This window comes from Chenopodium quinoa, unplaced genomic scaffold (genome assembly GCF_001683475.1).
Source record: "Chenopodium quinoa cultivar QQ74 unplaced genomic scaffold, ASM168347v1, whole genome shotgun sequence".
NCBI lineage: Eukaryota > Viridiplantae > Streptophyta > Magnoliopsida > Caryophyllales > Amaranthaceae > Chenopodium > Chenopodium quinoa.
This window is the reverse complement of record NW_018744304.1, coordinates 1,115,112-1,130,612: the sequence shown is the minus strand read 5'-3', so window position 1 is coordinate 1,130,612 and position 15,501 is coordinate 1,115,112.

Genomic DNA, 15,501 nt, shown 5'->3' with positions numbered 1-15,501 from the left:
TAACCCTAAATTTCATGTTGAACTAATTTTGGATTTTTCATATTTGGTTGATTAAAATCCTTGGAGTTCAAATGCTTGTGAGTAAATGTTGATAAATCTTCATGTTGGAAGATGTAATCTTGTTATTTTAATTTACACAAGTATAAAAGTTGGAAAATTTTATCATTGGATGATTAATTTATTTTTCCAACTCCCTATTTGTCAAGTCCATTATTAATTTACATATTGGTTAAATTAATTATGGACATAGCCTTTTCAATTTTAAGCATCAAGAAAGACCTAAAATGTTCCAAGGAGATTTTGGAAATTTAGGCTTGTGCACCATTAAAATTGAATTTAATTAAGTTAGACTTATTTTATTTTCATTTTGCCCTAAATTAATATTAAAATAAATTTAGATTAATTTTACGTCGCACGTAAATCGGGATTAAAATCCTGAGAAAAATGCATGCAAATCGAGGCAAAACCCCAAGCGTCACCAAGGCTAGCCGGGCTGCCCAACAGCCCGCATGTGGCTGCCTATGGTGCACACAGGGGCCAAGCCATGATGCTGATGTGCAATGTGTGGCAAGGGCTGCTGTTGCGTGCTGCCTATGCTGGGTGCGTGGGCCTCAGGCTGCTGGCGAGCTTATGTTGTTGCTGGGCAGTGAGGCAGCAAGCCCCAGCCAACCAACTCACTGCTGCCTGCGTCAGCAAGCAGCTAGCATGCGTAGCATGCCTAGCGTGCTGCTTGTGCTAGCTAGCAGAGCATGCTGCGCTAGGCGTGCTTGCTAGCAGCCAGCACCACACGCAACACTAGGCTGCCTAGCAGCCATGGTGCACAGTTCGCTAGGATACGAGTGGGCAGTTTTGGCTTAATTTCGGGCTATGTGTTTTGCGAAATTTTTTTTTGCCGTTTTAAAATATTTATGTAATTATTTTAACGAGGTTAGACCTCGATTTTTCCGGCTCTTGCAAAATTTTTGATTTTGACAAATTTGGGTTAACTGGCTTAATTAATTGGATTAATTAAGTTGGATGCGGAATTTAGTGGAAGCTTAGCTAATTATGTGAACAAATTGCACCTTAGTAATACATAATGTATTAAACAATTTTGAGTAGTTTTAATTAGGCGCGTTAATCGGATTAACCACCTAAGTTAGTTACTAGTTTTGCGTGTTTACTTGATTTATCTCGTAAAATGCATGGGCCATTCACAAATAGTGAATGGGTGAATAAAAGATTGTTTCAAAACAGGTTTTGAGAAAAATGGAACCTAGTGGGACCCGACTAGGATAGAAAATACGGATTGCGTTCCATTATGTATTTTTTTAAATCTAAATACGGTCTGCGTACCGTTAAGTATTTTTGTTAGATTACTCTTAGTATTAGTAGCTAGTAATTTTATTTTGGCAAAGATGTCTCAAGACTGCGTTTCGATGAAGACGAGCCAAGATGAAGACCCTTGAAGATTTGAAGATTTCAAGGGGTCATGCTAGTTGCCAAATGCATCAAAGTTATGCCTTATATATTGTTGTTATATATATTGTGAATGATAGATGCATGTTTAGGATTTCAAATGTTGCGATGATTAGTTAAGTTCACTTAAATCAACCAACATAGAAACCCTAGGTCCCTTAAAATATTGAGCTAAAATTTGTCGTTCCAAGAACAACACTTACCAAACTAATGTGCGTACGTGATGGGCTACGCCAAAGCGAGGCATCACTACTTCCCTAGGAACGTAAGGTATACTAGGTATACAAGTTGTCGTGGTTAAGCTCAACGATATCAGTAAGGAGTCCTTAGATGTCGTGGCAAAAGAGATAAATTGTCAAGAATGCATTAGATGCGACATTTTATCAAACTGAGAGTAGCTTAGAGCTATTAGTAATTGGATTACTTACCCTAAAATATCTAGTGTTAAGACAAGCCAAAGCATCACTTTTTGATTTTTGGGATCTCGGAATCATTTTATTCTCGCCTAAAAGGGACAAATTATTAATGCGTGGATAAAATGCTCAATAAGATTGAAAATTTGCATGAACGCTTTTAAATTTCAAACTTATTGATCATATGAATGGTTTTTCATTTCAAATTCTTTCAATTGTAGAACAATGTCTGTAAGTAACTCAAACAACAACCAATTCTCTTTACGCTCAATTCTCGACAAGGAGAAATTGAGCGGGCCAAATTTTCTTGATTGGCAAAGAAATTTGCGTATTGTTCTCATGCAAGAGCAAAAGGAATACGTCCTTGATGAGGAAATGCCTGGAGCTCCAAATGAGGAGGTCACCCAGGCTGCCCTTAACCGATGGCAAAGTGCCAATCAGGATGTCAAATGCATCATGTTGGCCATTATGTCTCCGGACCTTCAAAAGACCTTCTTTGAAAAGGAGACGACTTTTGAGATCATTTCTGAGCTTCAGAATATGTTTCAAGAGCAGGCCCGAACTGAAAGGTTCGAAACCCACAGGCAAATCCTTGAGAGCAAGCTCAATAAAGGAGAGTCGGTAAGCTCGCATGTTCTTAAAATGATTGGATTATTTGAGAACATGGAAAGGCTAGATGCTGGGTATTCAACCGAGATGGAAATTGACATCATTCTCCACTCGCTACATAAAGGCTATGATCAGTTCAAAATGAACTATGATCAGTATGCTTGGTTCTAAAAGAACCATCGGCGGCTGTGTAAGTTTCAACCTCATAGTTGTCGGCTGTATCTTGGTTCGAGTGGACCTCAGCCTCACCAGCAGGTTGGCTACCTCTACCTGGCAGTACAGGTTCTGAAGTCATCTAGAAAGTACTCTCCCCACAGACGGCGCCAGATTTTTGAGGAAAAGAAGCAAATTAAGGCGCATATGAAAATGCTAGAGACCCAAATCTCTCAAATAGCCCGACCTAGTTCTTCATCCTCCCCTTCTTCCTCTCCCTCTTTTCCTAATCAAGGTGTCAACCCCAAACCTATGTATGCTATCACTACTAGGAGCGGGAAAGTCCTTGAGAGTGAGTCAAATGATGAGAAGAGTTCCAATGTAAGGATAGAACTAGAAGGATGAGGATGAGCCACCTAAAGAGAGTGAGGTCCTAGGAAAAGAAAATGAGAGGGGTGAGAATCAAAAAGAGAAGGAGCTAACGAAAGAGAGTAACAAAGATCAAACACCTTTGCCCCTAAATCGACAACCTAGGAATGAGAAATTGCCATTTCCCCAAAAGGTTTGCTAGGTCTAGGCTTGATGCCCAATTTGGAAAGTTCTTAGAAGTAGTCAAAGGTTTGCATGTTTCGATACCTTTTGTGGATGCCATGAAGGAGATGCCCCACTACTCTAAGTTCCTAAAATACCTATTGAATGGGAAGAGAGAATTTGAAACTGTAAACTTGACCGCAAATTGTAGTGCCATTCTCTCTAGCAAGCTTCCAACAAAATTGTAAGATCCCGGTAGTTTTCCCATTCCTTGTTCCATTAATGAGATTCACTTAGGAAAGGCGTTATGCTATCTAGGCGCTAGTGTAAGTATTATGCCCTTCTTGGTCTACCAAAAGCTCAATGTAGGAGGCCTTTCACCTACCAACATCACCCTCCAACTAGCGGATAGGTCCACTAAATTGCCCATAGGGAAAGTTGAGGACATTCCCCTTAGAGTTGGTAAGTTCACATTTCCGGTGGACTTTTATGTTCTAGAGATGGATGAGGATGAGAGGATTCCTATAATTTTGGGTAGACCATTTCTAGCTACCTTTAAAGCAATCATTAATGTTAAAGAAGGTAAAATGACTTTGAAGGTAACTCTATTGAATTTGTTTTGAACAATGTCATGAAACAACCTTCCGCATAATGAATGCTTTAGGTTAGATACTTTTGAAATTTTGATGAATGAATTTCAATACCCTCATGTGAATGCCTCTAACGATCCACTTGAGAATTTTTTGTTGAATGAGAATGAGATAGGTGATCAAAAGGAGGAGATGCTTGATGACAAAGTGGAGGCAACAACCGACCAAGAGATACTCCCAACTTATGAAGTCTTCCAAGCGGAAGAGGAAGAGGTCTCCAATGGTAAGGGAGCACCGAAGGTGGACTTGAAACCTCTACCTTCGGGCTTGAGGTATGCTTTCCTAGATGCAAATGAATCTTTTCCGGTCATTTTCAATGCAAGCCTCACGGATGAGCAAACCTCCCTATTGCTTAATGTTTTCAAAAAGCATAGAAAGGTTTTGGGTTATGCCCTTGAGGACCTCAAGGGTATAAGCCCCTCTCTATGCATGCATAAAATTTATTTGGAGGAGGGTTTTAAGCCGTGTAGGCAAAGGCAAAGGAAACTTAATCCTTCCATGCAAGAGGTTGTAAGGAAGGAAGGTTCTAAGTTGCTTGAAGCAAGGATCATCTATCCAATCGCTCATAGTGATTGAGTGTCCCCGGTTCAAGTAGTGCCCAAAAAGGGCGGGATGACGGTAATGGTCAATGACAAGCAACAATTGGTCCCAACCCGCCTTGTGACGGGTTGGCGTATGTGTATTGCCTATCGCCAATTGAATGCTAATACTTCCTGTTTGGGGGTTTTTTTTATCTGTCCTACAGGAGAGTTACAATTTCCTAGTATTCTCTTTCCTTTGCCTATACCTGCACAAGTAACGGAAAACTCCGGCTGGGGATGGGGTGTTCCGCCTCCGAAGATTAAGTTAGTATCTTTCTTAATGAGGAAATAAGACAATAAATGCTTCTCGATTTAAGAGCGTTTGCAAGGGGATTTTTGTTTGGTTGGTGGTTGGAAAATGATTCGATCCCCATAAATGAGGTCTGCCCTTACTATTTATAGTAGGGGAGAGTTATACCTCATTTAGGGTACAATGACACGTGTCGCAATGGGATTGGGCCTTTGCTGACCATTGCAAACTTGACACGTGGCAAGCCTTTATTGGGCCACGTGTCTTAGGGGTATTTTTACCCTAAACCCTTCCAAAGACCATTTTCCATTACCGTTTATCGATCAAATGCTTGAGCGGCTCACAAAGCATGCATTTTGTTGCTTTCTTGATGGTTATTCGGGATTCTTCCAAATCCCAATAGACCCAAAGGATCAAGAAAAGACCACTTTCACTTGCCCCTACGATACCTTTGCCTATCGTAGGATGCCATTTGGTCTTTGTAACGCTCCGGCTACCTTCCAAAGATGCATGATGTCAATTTTTAGTGACATGATTGAGGAAGAGATGGAGGTTTTTATGGATGATTTTTCTGTGGGCGGAGGTACATATGAGATGTGCCTCTTGAATTTATCTCGTTGTCTAGAAAGATGTGAGAGTGCCAACTTGGTGCTCAATTTGGAGAAATGCCACTTCATGGTGGAGATTGGTATTGTTCTTGGCCATATGGTCTCCCAATTGGGCATCGAAGTTGATGGTGCAAAAGTTAATGTGATTGAGAAGCTTCCCCCTCCCACAAATGTGAGAGAAGTGAGGTCTTTCCTTGGTCATGGCGTCTTTTATCGCTGCTTAATCAAGAACTTTTCTTTGATTTCTAAGCCCCTCACATCTCTTCTACAACAAGATAAAGATTTTGTATTTGATGAATCTTGCTTGAGTGCTTTTCTTAGGTTGAAAGAAGCCTTTTGTTCCGCTCCAATTGTACAAGGACCCAATTGGTCGCTATCGTTCGAATCAATGTGTGATACAAGTGATGAGGCCATCGGGTCGGTTCTAGGGCAACGAAAAGAGGGTAGGTTACATGTGATTTCCTATTTGTGCAAGACTCTCAACGATGCGCAAAAGAACTACACCACAACTGAGAAAGAGTTCCTAGCGGTTGTTCATGCTTTTGAGAAGTTTAGGCCCTATCTCATTGGGTCTAGGACAATAGTGTACACCGATCATTCGGCTCTTAAGTACTTGATGAGCAAGAAGGAGGCAAAGCCAAGGTTGTTGAGATGGGTTTTTCTCCTTCAAGACTTTAATTTGGAATTAAGAGATAAGAAGGGAGCTAAGAATGTGGTAGCCGATCATCTTTCAAGATTGGGAAGCACAAGAATGATTGAAGATGACCTTCCGATTGAAGATGCTTTAAGGGACGATGTGCTATATGCTCTTGATGCCAAGGAAACCCCTTGGTTTGCCGACATCATCAATTACCTTGCATGTAGTGATATATCACCAACTTTCACTCCTCAACAACAATGAAGGCTTTAAGTATGAAGCCAAGAAATACATATGGGATGATCCAACGTTGATGAAAAGAGGGGTGGATGGGCTTTGAGGAGGTGTGTTCCCGATGAAGAATTCCAAAGTGTGCTCTCAATGTGCCACTCATCCCCTTGTCATGGACACATGAGTGCCCAAAAGACCGCCTCTAAGGTCTTGCAATCGATGCTCTTTTGGCCGACTTTGTTCAAGGACGCTTGGTCCTTTGTGAAGACATGTGATAAGTGCCAAAGGACGGGAAACATCTCAGGGCGTGACGAGATGCTCAAAATCCGATCCTTTAGCTCGAAATCTTTGATGTTTGGGCAATTGACTTCATGGGCCCTTTCATCTCATCTCAAGGGAACCGGCACATTCTTGTTGCCGTTGATTATGTTTCCAAATGGGGGGAAGCTATGGCATCTCCCACCAATGACTCAAAGGTGGTTGTCAATTTGTTTTAGAAAGTCATCTTCCCTAGATTCGGTGTTCCTAAGGCAATCATAAGTGATGGAGGTTCACACTTCAAGCACCATACATTCAACAAGCTTCTTTCAAAGTATGGCGTATCGCACAAGCGAGGCCTTGCTTACCACCCCCAAACAAGTGGTCAAGCGGAGATCATAAATAGGGAGTTGAAATTCATCTTGGAGAAGACCGTTGCTAGAACAAGGAAGGATTGGTTTAGTAAGCTCATTGACTCATTATGGGCTTATAGGACCGCCTTTGAGACTCCAATTGGGACAACTCTTTATAAGCTTGTGTATGAGAAGAATTGCCATCTCCCGGTTGAAATGGAGCATAAGGAAAATAGGGCCATTAAGCAAATCAATTTTGATCTCCATGCCGCGGGTGAACAAAGGTTGCTAGATCTTCATGAGTTAGAAGAGCTCCACATGCCTATGATAGCGCAAGTTTGTATAAGGCTAGAACCAAAGCATGGCATGACGCGCAGCTCTCCAAGAAAGAGTTCGTGGAAGGAAAAATGGTCCTACTTTACAATTCAAGGCTCAAGCACTTTCCCGGAAAGCTACAATCTAGATGGAGCGGCCCATTCCAAGTGTCCAAGGTCTTCCCATACGGTGCAATCGAGATCTTCAATGACAAGTACCCTCCATTCAAAGTGAATAAACACCGTCTCAAGCCATATTTTGAGGGTCAACCAATCGCAAAACAAGAAAATTTATCACTTATTGATGTGTTCAAGTCCCCTTGATTTCATTTCAAGGATGTCGAGCTAACGACGTGAAACAAAGCGCTTCCGGGAGGCAACCCGATCTCTAACTTAGTTTGATTTTATTTTCTTTTGAAACACTTAAATTGATCAATCTAACACTTTTCTTGCTCCATTGTGATGTAGGTGTGATTGTGTGTGTTTTTGAGAAAATAGAGTTAAGAGTTGAAGCAAAATGAAATTTTTTGAGAATTTGAGGTCAAATGCAAACCAAAGGCAGAAAGGTTGCGCGATTTGGTTGCGACTGAAGAGTGATCCGCGAGAACAAAGTGGCGCGGGCGTGCAAACTATGGAGTGGGCGCGCCTAAATCAAGGTTTGAAAAGCTCCACAATCCAAAGAGTTGGAACATTTTTTCGCGATTTAGGAGCGGTCTGCGAAATGAAGATAGCGCGGGCGCGCTAATGTTTTGGTCCAAAAATTCACACAATCCAGGGATCTGCGCGATTTTGACGCGCTTTCAGCGCAATCCGCTAAAATTGAACACCGTGTGCGCGCTTGAATTGGAGCGGGCGCGTCTATGTATTGCGTGGGCGTGTTAATCACGGGCGCAGTCGCGCCAATCTGGGTTCCCAAAATTTACGGTTTTGGCTTCGTCTCCTAAACTCCCTCATCCCTCACAAACATAACCTACCTCCCACATAACCTTCCTCTCTCTAACACACACGACCCATTCTCAAGATCCCGTTCATCATCATCATCAACGTTCGTCATCATCTTCAACCATCCCCATCATCGAACAATCATCAGCCACAAATCATTCATCATCATCAACGCTGCAATCTTGCATCCAAAAGTTCGTTCATCACCAAAAAAAAGCAAATGGGCATCATCAACACCAACCACAACGAATTTCTTTGCTATTCAAAATCTTCAACATCAAAACAACAATTTTTCGCATAAAGGTCAAGGTATTCAAAATCCCTTTGTTATTTTTATCTCTTTTGATTAATTTTAAAGCTAGGATTTTGGTTATCTTTAGTTATTTTCGAGATTTCGTTGATTATTGTTGAAAATATTGCTGGAAACTGTTGACTATTGTTGAAATTGTTGTTGGATATATTTGGTTGTGGTTGTTGGATTATTATTGCTGTGAAATAGGTACATTGTGGTTTGTGGAGGTTAAGGTTGGAAATAGTTAGGAGTTGACTTTGAAAAAGGAGTGAAAACAGAAAAAAGAGGGGAGTCATGAGTACAAGGATTGGGAAAAAGAGAAAAACCTCAAAGTCGGGGCAATCGTCTTAAAACCCAGAGTCGGACCAACCCAATACCCTACCCACCTTGAAGTTCTTAAACAAAAGCCACTCCTCAATATGAAAAAAAGAAAGTTGCGACCTTTTAGACATTATCATCGGGGAGATATGATAAAACTTGGGATAAATGATGACTTGTGGATTCTTTTTGATAACCTTTGAATAGGATCATTTGTAAACTCTTCATTTATGACCTACCAAGAACCCACCTTAGAGTTTTTCTCGTCTTTCCAAGTTGATACACTAGAAGATAATGACTTTTGGATATCTTTCCAACTCTTTAACAACCAACACACCATGTCACTAGCACAGTTTAACTGAGCCCTAGAATTTCACTCGGATGCAGACTTCCTCTACCCGCTTTATGAGCACTTTGGGGAGTATAGTGAGTTCGCTTGGTGGCGTTCTATTTCAGGCAAAGATGAGTTTCAAACCAGGCATTCTATAGCCAGTGAGATTTGGCATCCTGCCCTTAGGATCCTGCACCGTTTATTAGGATATTCCACCATTAGTAAACAGGACCTAGGTAAGCTGACCAAGGAAGAGGTCCTTTGCTTGTGGATAGCCACAAAGGGAGAGTGTGCACGGAGATTGAATTTGGGTTTCCTCTTTATGCAAACTTGTCAAGCCATAGCAAAAGGGAAAAAGTCAGGGGAGATACATTGCGGCGCGATGGTCACTAGATTGGCTACCAAGTTAGGTTACACAAACCTTCTAACTCTATGCACGACCGTAGGTAGTAGTGGGGATATTTACCTTAACTTGGACCAGCTTTGCCGTTCTGATTTTATCATGCCCACAAAAAACCCCAAACCTTTTAGGTGGTTAGTTAGAGGAGCCCGCCATTGTTTCCTCCCTAAGCTTCACTTCACTTCCCTCACGCGTTAGTCCCCTAATGTGTGGAGAGTTCTGAGAGATAGCGGGCGAGTGCCTGGTGTTGATGGGGATGATGCGGTAGAGATGGGTAATGAGGAGGTGGTTCAGGAAGAGCAGCAGCATCAGCAGCCGCCGGTTACCCAGCAGACTATAGGTACATTCGAGCTTGCTGATATTGCAAGGAGAATACAAGAGCTAAGCCTCGGTGTACGAGGCTATAATGAGTCGCAACAGGGCCACTTCCTGCAGCAGCAAGCCCTGTATGACTCCGCTATGAACAGAGGTGAGATTGCCCCCTGTTAACTATCCCAATTGGCCGCCTTAGCATGACCTTGTTCCTTCTTGGGAGGGGGGGGGGGGACAACCTCCCTACCTATCCTTACTGGCAAGGTCCTCTCGAGCCCGGTAAGGAGGTTCGCAGCTTCCCTGATGAGGATGGGCAGTACGATTATCATGTGCCCGGCGGGAGTGACTATAGAGGGGACCCAGCTTACCCCTATGTTGATCTTGCTCACCCCGCCCCACTGTATCCCCAAGACGCTCCCCATGGTCGACTGCCCATTTGGCAGGAGGATCTGTATCGAGGTCATTACGGGTGGCCACCGGGTTTTGATGGTGGCTGGGGCCTCTTGACAGGCGGTATTTTAGGTCGTTACTAAGATACCTCTATCAAATGATATTTGTAGTCCTAAACATGGAACTAAACGAGTATAGAGGCAAGTGAAGGGTCGAACACAAGGAAACGATTAAGCACCGCTATTTATCACCTAATGTTAATCTAGTTCGATCAAGAAGTATGGTGGGTAAAGTGATGACTAAAGGGAATGAAATAACAATTAAAACAAGCACTAGGGGGAAGGATCAAACATGCTATGAATTCAACAAAGTTAGGCATCGGAAAATAGGTTTACATGTAACTCAAGCTGTTTTGGGGTTTTTTGATGTCCTGTGGGAGAGTTACAATTCCGGGGCTGGATCCGTGCACCTGTACCTGTAAAACAGCGGAGACTCCGGGTGGTGAGAGCTTCGCCTTCGACGACCAAGTTAGTACTTGTATGTGGAGTAAAAAGGTGCGGAAAGTAAAGGGTGATCTGGTTCCTCTAAGGGAGGATTGATCAGGAAGTGCAATTAATTGCTAAGTCAGGTCTAGCAATCAGAAAACACGTGTGTTTAAGCTTCTCTAGGTGAGAGTAATTAATTCTAAATCCCCTTTACTGAGGATTAATGAATGTATTTATAGTCTTGGGAAGCGTGCCCAATACTAGGTTTAGGTCAACTTAGGGCTGATTGGGCCTTTCTCGGAAACCGGGCCTTGGTGGCCGTTCTTCTAGTGGGCAGATAGCAGGCCACGTGGCGTGGCGCGATTGGTCTATGCTAGATTAATTGCTACTTGACACGTGTCAGGTCCTTGTTGGTCCATGTGGCGGACTGTGATTGGGCGGGGAAAATCCCCTAATCATTTGCCCCTCACAGGTGTCGACTCGTAACTAGGCGACGGTCTGTGACAGATGTCGGCCTGCGATAGGCCGCCTGTTTTTTCCCGCCTATTTTTGAATTAGGGCGTGACCCTTCAAATTCTCGAATAACCCTATATAAGGGCATGTTGACCAAGTCTTTTGTTCACATTTTTGTAAACTTCTGAAAGAGAACTCTCGGACCCCTGAACTTGAGCTCTGATTTTCTAGACAAGTGATTTTACCAACCGCCTGCTTTTATTAGACGCCTGTTCGACCAAGCTTCTTCTCAGAACTTAAGTTCTAGGTAACTGTTTGTTTGTTTATAGTTTATTTATTTATTTATTTATTTATTTTTGTGAAAATAAGATCCCAAAAGCATCGGGCACAGCGTAGGTTAGCAATCAGCCGGTCACCGAGGACGGCTGAGTCTAAGGCTAGGGGTGCCGACTGCCCTACGGTACTTCAATATTTGCGCAAGTCCCGGAATCCAACTGTCTTTGTATCAATGCAGGACAGTATGGCAAGAACTAAAAGAACAAAGAGGATTGAAAACTCTGATTGCTCTTCATTCCGAGTCCAAATTAGTGAGCTATTGGACCAGACGCCTGATACCACTGGTACCCCAGGTGACTCTATCATAGGGGGCTCTGAGGAGGGGGTTAAGGTGGCCCCTTATAATGCTTTTGTTGACTTAGCTGGTCAGCAGTCGACCCCTTTTGAAGAAGAGGGGTCGGCCCCCTCAGGGAGAGGGGAGTCGGACTCTTCTGATAGTGAGTCCGAATCCAGCTCTTCAAGCCGTCTTTCTCCAAGTTCGGAAGAAAGGCATTCTCGCTTACATGAGGCGAGATTATATCATTCAGTTGAAAAAGGAGTCGACTGGTCAGAACCATCCGCCTCCCTTAAGGAGTTGAACACCCCTTATTACTGTCACGTCCTAAAAGGTCGAATCAAGGCCATGAAAGGAGCGAATAGAGACTTTTCTAACGGACCATGTGATGGGTCCGAATTTTAATTTATTTGTGCCGGATGCTGAAGATACAGTCGTCTGGCCCGCAGGGTCTAGTTACGGGGACGCCTGTTTTGGCTGCTATTAGGCGGCCATTAAGGCTGGACTCCGTTTTCCCCTGCATCCGGCAGTTCAACAAATCCTCGACGGGTACGAGGTGGGGCTTTGGCAGTTAGCTCCAAATTCTTGGTTCAACATCCTTGGCTATGTATCCGGATGAGAAATTCATGGAGTGGACCCCAATTTTGAGGCGTTCACACATATGAATTATTTAAGCCGGACCCCTAAAGCAAGCGGTACCAGCTAGTACCAAATAACAAGCCACAAGGGCTATTTGATGACTAGGGGGAAGGAAAATAAGTGGAAAGATTGGAGAAACACTTTCTTCCTCATCTACAATCCCCATAAATTTCTAAACAAGCAATACAACTGGTGGAATAGGGATCCACCTCTTCTAGCAGGCGGCCCTAGCATGCCGCCTATTCCTCGTCAATCAAGGGAAGAGATCCTTGATCGAGGACTCTTCAAAGTAGAGATTAGGGCCAACTCTACTACAGGGGTACGGGAGCAGGTGCCTTTGAACTGCATCCCCAAATTTAAATGGCTTTACGACGAGTATTTTTTAGCCGCCTGTGGCCTAAGCAGTCGCCCCCCCAGAGGTAGCCGGCCCCTTGTGCTTCTATATGCATCTTTTGATTTATTTTAAGTTTTTCTAACTCTTTGCTATGGATATTTGCAGCCGAAGCTATGGACCACATTTCCGCATCCAAGAAGGCGACCGCCCTTCTGCAGTCCTCCATTATGAGCCTCAAGCGGCCATCATCTGAGTTTCCTACCAAGGAGATGCCCAAGGCGAGTTCTGATCTTTCGAGCTTTTCCTTGAAGTTCTCTTTTTGCCGATATTAACCTTTTGTATTTTTGCAGGCGGGCTCGTCCAAACCCTCTTCTTCCCAGCAGCCGGACTCAAAGGTTCGGAAACAGACAGCTGTGAGTACGCCTGGCTCCGCCAGGAAGCAGACGGCTGAAAACAGCCGCGCACGCCACAAAGTGGGGGAAAACAAACGCATGTCCCAAGGGACAGCCGGCCTCCAAGAGGTATAACCGGCTCCCTCGGCCCTTGTTTAATTTTTCTTCCTTTGATATTTTTCTTTTGCTCTAACCTATTGTTTCTGGATACAGGAGGCCATATAGAACCAGGCTTGTACAACATGGCCAAGTTTATGGTGAAAGCCATCCCTTTAGAGGAGAGGGATGCGGTCAAGGGAGTCGGCACCCTTGACCTTGACGAAATCATGGGTCTCCTATCTGAGGTAGACTTAGTATTTTTGAAATATTGAGTGACTTTGCCTGCCGCCTATTTTTTGCAAATCTGACGCCTGGTGTTCTTTTTCAGACTATGCTTTGTGTACACGGCCTCCGTAGGCCGATTAGTGCCAAAAACAAAGAGGTAAAAGCTGCCAAAGCCATGGCCGCCTCTGACTTTGACAAGGCAATGTTTCAAATTGCCCAAAATGAACTTTTGACAATTGATATTCTTTATTATCAGGCGGCTTCCACTTCAGAGATTAAAAACGAATTGGAGGCGGCCAAAAAACAGAACCAAGAGCTGGAGAAGACGGTTAAAAGCCTTTGGGATGAGTTGCAGCCACTTAAAAATATTGCCCATAAAGCTGAAGGTCTCCAGAAGGCTTTGGACAAGGTCAAAAGAACGCTTAGAGAAGCAGGAGGCAGCCATCGCAGAAGAGCTTAAAGCCAAGGCTGAACCGAGAAGCTGACTTTAGCTCAGGCCATGATGGAGGACTTAGCCAATATTATGAAGATGACCTGGTCGACCCTCTTCCCAAAATCTGATTAAGCCCAATGGGATTCCAAGTTCACCGCCTGTATTGAAGAGTACAATAGAAGAATCATGCAGCAGGCGGCTGACGTGGATGAAAGAGAGGAGGAGGCGGCCAACTCCAGCTCAGGCGAGGAGGAGGAGGAGATGGTAGACCAGCCAACGGAGGCGGATGCTCCTAAGGATCCTGCCCCTGAATATGAGTCAAACAAAGAGGATGCCTTGAAGGATTCGGCGCCCATAATTGAGCTCGATCAGACGGCAGTTGATTCCGAAACCCCTCCTAATGTTTAAAGCTTTTATTTTTCAAACTTTTCTCTGGCCTGTGTGCCGTTTGTTCTTGTATCAACTTTACCCGTCTAGGGGGGCGAGGTTTATGACTATTTTGCCGGTCTTTATGGCCGGCTGTTAATATTAATTTGGCGACTGTTCGGTCGTCTTTGATCACTAATTCTCCATCTTGTTTATGCTTATTTTTGTCAAGTATAGAGGATCCTTAATATCTGCTTGAATGCCATATCTGACTGTATTAGCTTGTTATTTGTTTGTCTTGAAATGATAAAATTTTTGATAAAATTTTTGCAGGGTGTAGTAGGCTAGGATGGAGGTTTATCAGGTGCCGACTACTCTTGGTGCCGACTGCTTATGCCCCTAGGCGACTGGTTGTCTTTGTTTCAGAATTGGCGACCAGTCTTCCATGGACCTAGTCGGATCCGAACGCATTTTATAGTAAATACATTAGGTCTTCTTATCTTTGCTTTGCAAATTAATATTTATGGGCCGCCTTATTAGTCGTAGTAGCTTGGTGCCAATTAGTTTAACTATATTAGGCTTGCCTTATCATAGGGCGGTTTCTTTGTTTGGGCGTTACCTAGGTGGTTGGACGCTTGGTTTATCAAGCCGCCTGTTTGAATTAATTGTGTTTATGAGTATAGCCACAATTAATTCTAATTTTTGATCAAGTAGGAAGTGTTCTAGGGCCCCTGTTTGCCAAAAAACAGTCGACTCTCGAACTTTTTGGTTCCATACCTGGGGGAATGACTGGTTACCCACGCGGGTTTACCTGGTGCCGCCACTTTTGTTTGAGTAGTAGAGTAACCAGGCGGCGTAGGCCGGATGGTCCCCTTGATTCGCCTAGTGTTGCTTGGCTATTTACTCAAAAGGTGTTCTCTTAGTAGGAGTAGTGGTTTGAGAGTTCCTATTTGCCAAAAAACAGGCGGACTCATCATACCTTTTAGGTTCTATACTAAGTATGAGAGAGTGACAATGAGTAATCTTTGAGATTACCCAGTCGTCACCACTCCTGCTTGAGTAGTAAAGGTACCAGGCGGCGGAGGCCGGCTGATCCCCTTGATTCGCCAATTTTTGTTGGCTATTAACTCAAGAGGTACCCCCTGTACTTATCCCAAGTAATACAGGCGGTCATCCGACTCGGATGTTAACTGCTAACACTTGCTTGGTTAGTGTTAGAGTTATCCTTGTCTCAAAACGGCTACGTGGTGTCCTTAGGGACAGTCATTTAGGTGTCGTGTACTTAGTTTATAGAGCATTATTCCACCCAAAAGGGAGCTGCTCTCTGCGACGAATCTCATCCGGAGGGATGTCGCCGGACGCCTGCTATGATGTTGGGACAGGTCGTATTAGTTTAATAGAGAGGATCAGTCGGCAAGGCGCCTGAGCTGATCA